Here is a 10,062-nt window from a genome sequence, read left to right as displayed (position 1 = left end):
TGACCTATTTAGTTACCATTATAGAGCAAAATAATCAAAATATGTGGGGCCCCCTCCCTGTTTAATCTTTCTTTGACTCTGCTTAGAACTCTACTCACTGGCTTAACAAACATTAAAAGTCAATTTTGCATCTCTGAATAACACCAGATTCAACTCTGGCCCACTCTTGGCTCTATATGTTTAGGGATATTGTTCATTTCGAGTGGACCACAGCCAGGATGACTGGGGCGGGACCAGTGAGGACAGAGGCGTGGAGTTCAGTCTCTGCTGCCCTGGCTGACCTATGGCATGACCGGTTTATATAATGTCCTCTTTTATTATGCATAAAAATACACATGCCAACAGTCCCAATATGGTCGGGACAGTCCCAATTTCCTAGCAAATGTCCCCTAGCAAATTTATTCTGCACAGTAGAGTTAGTGAAAACCACACTCTGTGCTCTTGGTGCGGCTGACACATCTGCTGATCACTAACTGTCATGTGTGGCGTTGAGTTGAGGGGATACATCTATTATTAGAGTGTTTTTTGTGTATGACCCCTCCTATGTGTATGATGCTTATAATCCCCCCCCCCCCCCCCCCCCCCCATGGGAACGAGGGTCCCGCTAAACAGTTTCCAAATGTTGGCAAGTATGTATTATGTATTTATGGATTTTGTGCGAGCTCTGGTTTCTCTGTAAATAGTTTTGTTCATGTGTATGATTACAAATGTATTATGTGTGGGCTCAAAGTAAAAACAATTGAAGTACTAAAAAGAAACATTCAATTATTAGACAGATGTTTTCGTCTCCTGATTTGAATGTTTATAGTGATGGATGAATCATGGCATTTTGCCAACAAAATATTTTGGGACGCCAAGGAGGATTTTTATAGGCCTAGGGTGTATTTGATGTATGTTTATTGTCGTAATAATAATATGCTTCCAATGTACAGCAGTATCCAGGTACTTTTTAAAAAAATTATGGATGGCTTAGCATACGTATACAGATATATTTAAAATCATAAATGAATACGGCAAGGATTTTAAATGAGTTTAAAACTTAGCTGAATTTTTTAGTTATACAGAGACTAAATATCCATTAAAGATCACATCCTATCCTGGTTCAAATCTTATCTTTCTGGTAGGTTTCAGTCTGTCTCTATTGGGGAGGTAAAATCAATCGCATTCTCTGAAGTCTGTGGTGTTCCACAGGGCTCCATTCTAGGTCCCTTGCTGTTTTCATTATATATGCTACCGCTAGGTGACATTATCCACAGACACGGAGTGAACTTCCATTGCTATGCTGTTCAGAATACCGCCGCTAGAATTCTGACTAAAACCAGAAAAAGTGAACATATTACCCCTGTTTTGTTACTGCCCGTATCTTCCAAACTGCACTCTGAGATCACAGGATTACAGGGCTGTTGGTTATTCCTAGGGTCAACAAAAGCAACACGGGAGGTAGGGCTTTTTCTTGTAGAGCATCTAACTTATGAAATGCTCTGCCTTCATTTGACAGGGAAGCTGGGACCGTTACAGTTTTCAAGTCAAGACTAAAAACACACTTTTATAAAATGTTTTTCTTATCTTAGTGGGTTTTAATGTAACTTTAAAATTGCTGCTTTTGTATTGTGCATACATTTATTTAAATGTGTTATTTAAATGGTCTGATTATGGCGGCGTATAGTATGACATACTATACAAATAAATTGTGTTTTTTTATTTTTTCTGCTATGTACTGTACAATGCTTTGCAATGTTTTTGTATAACCAGTGCTATATAAATGCAATAAATAAATTAATAAATAAATAAAAAAAAATATCCTATATTCATCTAGTGGGTGTCTGTTCCAACACGAGAAAGGGGGTTTTCAATTCCACAGTTTATTCAATTTTCTCTACAGATTAGTCATTTTGCAGCAAATCAGTTTCAAAAGGGGGAATTGAGGGTGTATTAGACTGAGTCACAATCACAGCTGTCTTCATGGAAAGTGAAAAAAGTGCAGGTTTCTGAATGAATGTGAATGGGGAAATTCCACATGGGGCACAAGCAGCTCAGTGATTTAAGCACTGGACAGGAGGGAACATTCAGTATATGTTCAATGCCATCCAGGGACAAATGGGGAAGTTTACAAAACAATTTACACAGACAGAATACAGACCTACCAGTATAGATTAAAATAAATTGAGATGCCTAACATATGTCCAGTACAGGTTTACAGTACTGGGTGTTCAAAGATGTAACTGTTTAACAATATGAAGGTTTAAAAATGATTGCTTAACAACAATCTAGAAAGTTAGATTAAGAGGCTAATGCACCCTACTAAAATGGATCCTACTAAAAGGATTTCATTTAAAAAATAAAAAAACAGCACCTGCATTGTATTCACCTGCTCTGCAGTGCCTGTCAATCAGACTTTTTAAATGCACCTGTAGAGAGGTCTAGGAAAGATAACTTGAGTATACCCACATATACAGTATGTGAGAAATTGGTGAATGCTAGAGCAATCCAAAAAACGTTACTTGCTAATGCTAAATGAAATCCATGTAATTGTTATTTTAGTTATCGCTCTGTATAGTTGCCTAGTGCTGAAAAAGTTCAATTCTCAAGGAAACCCTGTTGGACACAGAGTCTCTATTAGACTACCTTCATCATTGCTGCAGAAATGGAGTGAGATACAGGAAACCCAGATGAATAACAGACTCATTCAGGCAGTTTACCTGATATAATAGGTGAAATGTTTTACTCAAATGCTTATTATGTATTTTTTGATGAAATACAAGTATGAAAAGAATAAAACAAATACCAGACAAGGAATTTTCACTATTCAAATTACTTTCAGCACTCCAAGCGAATAACTAATTTCAACAGGATCGGGTCCCAACTGGTTCAGATTAGAGAGAGTCTACTAGTAATATCTGGTGGAAATGCAACAGAAAGAAAGAAAGAAAGAAAGAAAATATCTGTACGGATATGGAACAGACCATCAAACAGATAAAAATAGGCCCCTAGTTTCCCCTAGACTTTGCCATTGTTTCTCAAAATCAGCAGAGCGTATTAAACAGAGTTAAGAATCACATCAGTCTCAATGCTGCTGAGAGATCTGCTTCTCAGAACATTTGAATTTCAGGCAGCACTACAAGCCACCAAAACATCTGCAACTTTTCTGTCTTCACCTGTTTCTCGGGACTTTGAGTTCTTATAAATAGCAATTTTTCAAGATAACTATAACCACTTTTGTTTCTAGCGCTTGTTTGTTTGCACAGCTTGAATCAGCCCATTTCCTGGTCAGAACAGACAATTTGTTTAAGCTGTTGAACTTCTCATAACAACTCAGTTGTATGTTCCTCCCACTATAGAACAAGGCTGTTTTATAGAATACATAACCTTTAGTCTCTGGGGGTGTTCTTCTAAGGCAAGGAACTAACTGGACAAATGCTTATCCACATTGGTTCACCATTTCTACCGCTGTCTTGAGCACAGCAGAAAATGAGGGTTGGCCTGGTATTCTGTCACCTTGATCTGGGCATCATAAGTATCCCACAATCTATAATTTACCCGTCTAAGAGTGACCTCTATGACCTACTTTTAGTTTTGCGAGATACAGTGCGAAGGACAGATTGCAAGCATTTTTTTTTTCTGCATACCATGGGACATCTAACATCTGCACTTGGCAATAAAAAAATAAATAAAACACACACACACACATATTATATATATATATATATATATATATATATATATATATATATATATATATATATATATATATATATATATATACAGACGTGCTCAAATTTGTTGGTACCCTTACAGCTCATTGAAATAATGCTTCATTCCTCCTGAAAAGTGATGAAATTAAAAGCTATTTTATCATGTATACTTGCATGCCTTTGGTATGTCATAGAATAAAGCAAAGAAACTGTGAAAAGAGATGAATTATTGCTTATTTTACAAAGATATTCTAAAATGGCCTGGACACATTTGTTGGTACCCCTTAGAAAAGATAATAAATAATTGGATTATAGTGATATTTCAAACTAATTAGTTTCTTTAATTAGTATCATACATGTCTCCAATCTTGTAATCAGTCATTCAGCATTGTGTGCACCACACTGAACATGGACCAGAGAAAGCAAAGGAGAGAGTTGTCTGAGGAGATCAGAAAGAAAATAGACAAGCATGGTAAAGGTAAAGGCTACAAGACCATCTCCAAGCAGCTTGATGTTCCTGTGACAACAGTTGCAAATATTATTAAGAAGTTTAAGGTCCATGGAACTGTAACCAACCTCCCTGGGCACAGCCGCAGGAGGAAAATCGACCCCAGATTGAACAGAAGGATAGTGCGAATGGTAGAAAAAGAACCAAGGATAACTGCCAAAGAGATCGCTTTTTGAGCGAAAGTGGGCTCCATGGAAGAAGACCCAGGAGGACTCCACTTTTGAAAGAAAAACATAAAAAAGTCAGACTGGAATTTGCTAAAATGCATATAGACAAGCCACAATCCTTCTGGGAGAATGAAACTGGAGCTTTTTGGCAAGTCACATCAGCTCTATGTTCACAGACGAAAAAATGAAGCTTTCAAAGAAAAGAACACCATACCTACAGTGAAACATGGAGGAGGCTCGGTTATGTTTTGGGGCTGCTTTGTTGCGCCTGGCACAGGGTGCCTTGAATCTGTGCAGGGCACAATGAAATCTCAAGTGTCAGAAAGCTCTGTCTCAGTCGCAGGTCATGGGTCCTCCAACAGGATAATGACCCAAAACACACAGCTAAAAGCGCCCAAGAATGGATAAGAACAAAACATTGGACTATTCTGAAGTGGCCTTCTATGAGTCCTGATCTGAATCCTATCGAACATCTATGGAAAGAGCTGAAACTTGCAGTCTGGAGAAGGCACCCATCAAACCTGAGACAGCTGGAGCAGTTTGCTCAGGAAGAGTGGGCCAAACTACCTGTTAACAGGTGCAGAAGTCTCATTGAGAGCTACAAAAAATGTTTGATTGCAGTGATTGCCTCTAATGGTTGTGCAACAAAATATTAGGTTAGCGGTCCCATCATTTTTGTCCATGCCATTTTCATTTGTTTTATTATTTACAACATTATGTTGAATAAAAAATCAAAAGCAAAGTCTGATTTCTATTAAATATTGAATAAACAATGGTGGATGCCAATTACTTTTGTCAGTTTCAAGTTATTTCAGAGAAAATTGTGCATTCTTCATTTTTTGTGGAGGGGTACCAACAAATTTGAGCACGTCTGTATATATATATAAAGTAATAAGACTAGTCAAAATGAAGTACTTGACAAAATATGCATGAATTTTCTGACATAGAAACAGGTTTTTGCTGTTATTCAGCACTATATAAATACTTCTTTGAAGGATTTCAAATTTGACACATGGTGCTTTAGCTTACTGTTTAAGCTTGTTACCTGGTATATTGATCTTTTATATTTTTTCCCACAAACTATACTCCAAAAATACAGAACCTTGCAGGCATTGATCCTTTGCTTCAATATGTATTCAACCCCAGTAAGTAATGAGACTGTGAAGGATGCCAAAACAGATAGAAAGAAATATTGTCTTTCTCAAAACATTTCATATGGATATGTATAAGACAGTGCCATAACATACATATAAAAGCAGTTAATCAGTAAAAACATGGATAAATCAGTATGCTACTCTACCTGTAAGCAGTTTGGAAGAAGCTGAGTATGTCATAAAATGTCAATTATTGTCTGAAGCAGAAATGGACTGTTTTATAAAATATAATAACATTAACATTGTTTGCGATACCTGCCTTTGCTTTAGGTTGGATGTATCATATACTTAAAAACTATTCTACAGTTGGTAAGGTTTGTGTCTATCAAATGCAATCCTCTCTGCGCATAGACTTTTCATATTCATGAAGATCCCTAACACTGTTATTAGTAAAACACTCCCCCCATCCCTCTTCTATCTCCTTGATCAATACCTCCAAACCTCAATCTTTAACAGCTTAGTTCCTAAAAGGTTTACTCCCTCTATACTGCAGGATCAACTGAAACAAGAATACATAGAAACCAAGCGCCCTACAACAGGTTTTTATTATTTCATTTGTTTATACAAAAATGGCAATTTAATATGCCTATAAGGAGAAAGAGAACATTTATAATGGTCACAAAATAAACAAATCAGCGTGTGTTCAACACTATTTCCATTTTCTATTCTAAATTGCATCAATTGCATCAAATATATATTGTAACATAGCAGGGAGGGGGTTAAGATCCTCCCTGCCAAACACAGGTGCAGAGTATTTAAGGAACGCAGTTTCTCTCTTTTGGGCAGCTGTTGTGTGAAGTGCCCGATTGTGCGTCGTAAGAGTAAGCAAACAGGAACTGTGTGTACTGTTTTGATTTCATGTTTAAAATTGTGTTTTTGTTTTGTTATTTGTCAGGTAAACGGCTTAGCCGTCCTGCGAGCTAGTCAGAAAACCTGCCAATGTGTAGTTAGCGCTCCGAAGGAGCTAGGTGTTTATTTTATATTATTGAAAGTGCTCGTAAGTGCTTAAACCTCAATTTCTGTGTCGGGTCAGTCTTTTAAAAGGGGCAGCGATCAACTGCGAGTGTGGCAATGTTACTGTATATATATATATATATACAGTGCCTTGCGAAAGTATTTGGCACCCTTGAACTTTGCGACCTTTTGCCACATTTCAGGCTTCAAACATAAAGATATGAAACTGTAATTTTTTGTGAAGAATCAACAACAAGTGGGACACAATCATGAAGTGGAACAAAATTTATTGGATATTTCAAACTTTTTTTAACCTTTACTTTCAGTGCAGCAAACTCTCTCCAGAAGTTCAGTGAGGATCTCTGAATGATCCAATGTTGACCTAAATGACTAATGATGATAAATAGAATCCACCTGTGTGTAATCAAGTCTCCGTATAAATGCACCTGCACTGTGATAGTCTCAGAGGTCCGTTTAAAGCGCAGAGAGCATCATGAAGAACAAGGAACACACCAGGCAGGTCCGAGATACTGTTGTGGAGAAGTTTAAAGCCGGATTTGGATACAAAAAGATTTCCCAAGCTTTAAACATCCCAAGGAGCACTGTGCAAGCGATAATATTGAAATGGAAGGAGTATCAGACCACTGCAAATCTACCAAGACCTGGCCGTCCCTCTAAACTTTCAGCTCATACAAGGAGAAGACTGATCAGAGATGCAGCCAAGAGGCCCATGATCACTCTGGATGAACTGCAGAGATCTACAGCTGAGGTGGGAGACTCTGTCCATAGGACAACAATCAGTCGTATACTGCACAAATCTGGCCTTTATGGAAGAGTGGCAAGAAGAAAGCCATTTCTTAAAGATATCCATAAAAAGTGTTGTTTACAGTTTGCCACAAGCCACCTGGGAGACACACCAAACATGTGGAAGAAGGTGCTCTGGTCAGATGAAACCAAAATCGAACTTTTTGGCAACAATGCAAAACGTTATGTTTGGCGTAAAAGCAACACAGCTCATCACCCTGAACACACCATCCCCACTGTCAAACATGGTGGTGGCAGCATCATGGTTTGGGCCTGCTTTTCTTCAGCAGGGACAGGGAAGATGGTTAAAATTGATGGGAAGATGGATGGAGCCAAATACAGGACCATTCTGGAAGAAAACCTGATGGAGTATGCAGAAGACCTGAGACTGGGACGGAGATTTGTCTTCCAACAAGACAATGATCCAAAACATAAAGCAAAATCTACAATGGAATGGTTCACAAATAAACATATCCAGGTGTTAGAATGGCCAAGTCAAAGTCCAGACCTGAATCCAATCAAGAATCTGTGGAAAGAACTGAAAACTGCTGTTCACAAATGCTCTCCATCCAACCTCACTGAGCTCGAGCTGTTTTGCAAGGAGGAATGGGCAAAAATTTCAGTCTCTCGATGTGCAAAACTGATAGAGACATACCCCAAGCGACTTACAGCTGTAATCGCAGCAAAAGGTGGCGCTACAAAGTATTAACTTAAGGGGGCTGAATAATTTTGCACGCCCAATTTTTCAGTTTTTTATTTGTTAAAAAAGTTTGAAATATCCAATAAATTTCGTTCCACTTCATGATTGTGTCCCACTTGTTGTTGATTCTTCACAAAAAATTACAGTTTCATATCTTATGTTTGAAGCCTGAAATGTGGCAAAAGGTCACAAAGTTCAAGGGGGCCGAATACTTTCGCAAGGCACTGTATATATATATATATAGAAACATTGACATTGTCAGTGATAATTATTTTTTTTTATGGATAACTACACTGTAAAAAGTCTTTAAAACACAGATGGGGGATGAACCATCAAGCCTGCCTTGAAAGACCAGCAATTTAGGCAGGCCAGTTCCTGAGCTACTCATTTCTTCAATTTTACCAGAAGTGACTGGACATGAGTAAGCTGTATGTGTTGAAATCCCAAGTTTAAATGTAAACTGGATCAGTGCTGCTTCCACTGTAACACTTGCAAATTCTCACAACAGTTTTCTGGAGCTATTTTTCAAAAGGTATTTGAATAAACTCAACTCTCGAATTAGGATTTGAAAATCTAGATAGAAGTACAGAATACTATAATTTTGCACCTAACAAGGCTTTTTTTGTGAGTAGATTAATCTAAATCCAATGACTGTATTTGAAACAAAAAAATATTAACAACCTTTTCAATAATGGAGAATAAGAACAAACAAACAACAAATTTTTTTTTTTTTTACCATTTTTAAAAAGCTTTTGCTCCTAGTTTAATGTCATGAGATTCTGGGCAGAGGCGAGGTTAAATACATGAAGCTAGCCCTTTGTAAGGGATTATTTTTTGTGCTGTGTTTCCCTTTTTATTAAGACCTCTATCTGTCATTCAGTCGCACCAGCATTCCAGAAATCTTTCATTGTCACCGTGTAGTTTACAAACAGGTCATGCGTGTGGGTTTTGTTTACACCATGGCCTGCTTTCAGCTGTACATCACTATATTGTTTTTGAATGTTGTTTTATATATATATATATATATATATACATCGCATCATTCTTTGAGCTCTATCCAGCTTGCAGGCACTGGCGTCAGACCAGGCCTTCTAGGCTCACTGGGACTCGGCCTGGATAGATCTTTTACTGAGCAAATATAAAAAGAGCTTGTCAGTTGCACAGTGAAAACATTCTCTGAATAGAAAAAGGGACATCAGCTGTTTAAGTAATGGCATTGGCTTTAAGGGAGCTTACTTGTTTATGTGTACAACATATATCGCAATATATAAACACATTTAGCCCTGGAAGCATCTGTGCCTAATCTGCCCCAACCTACAGTTTAATTGGTATGGAGACTGACAATAACCAGTGGCAGGTTGGCATGGGTCCAGGGGCATCACAAGTCTGCACAGGTTTTAAAACATGCCATATCTTGTACTAGCCTACAGATGCCTTGACCAGTCTGCACCCAGCTACCTCCAGACCCTCATCTCTCCCTACACCCCCACTCGACCTCTCCGCTCCGCCTGCACTAGAAGACTAGCTCTACCACCGCTACACTCCCCTGCCTCCAAAGCCCGCTCCTTCTCCACCCTTGCTCCGCAGTGGTGGAATGACCTTCCTACAGATGTCAGGACTGCCCAGTCCCTGACCACATTCCGGCGCCTCCTTAAGACTCACCTCTTCAAAGAGCACCTGTAGAACTCCTCTGTTTGTATCCCGGGACACTATCACCCTTCATGTAAATGTGCTTTATTTTGCTCTTATCAGCCCCTATTTTACTGCATTTAATCCTGTACTTCAGAATACTGTAATCTGCCAAGTTTTTAACCTGTAGTACTTTGTATTTAATCACATCCTGATGTAACTATCACTATTTAATCATATCCTGATGTAACTATCACTATTACCTGCTGTATTATTGAATTGTGGTTTGTCAAACTTGTACTTTGCTTGAACAAAAGTTATTGTATTTCTTGCTCTTATTGTATTACTTGTATTGTAACGCTTGAAATGTTTTTGCTTACGATTGTAGGTCGCCCTGGATAAGGGCGTCTGCTAAGAAATAAATAATAATAATATTGCCCACCTCAATTTTACA

Source organism: Acipenser ruthenus, chromosome 8 (assembly GCF_902713425.1).
Source record: "Acipenser ruthenus chromosome 8, fAciRut3.2 maternal haplotype, whole genome shotgun sequence".
In the NCBI taxonomy this organism is placed as follows: domain Eukaryota; kingdom Metazoa; phylum Chordata; class Actinopteri; order Acipenseriformes; family Acipenseridae; genus Acipenser; species Acipenser ruthenus.
The sequence above is the reverse complement of the archived record's forward strand: the minus strand, read 5'-3'. Positions refer to the sequence as shown.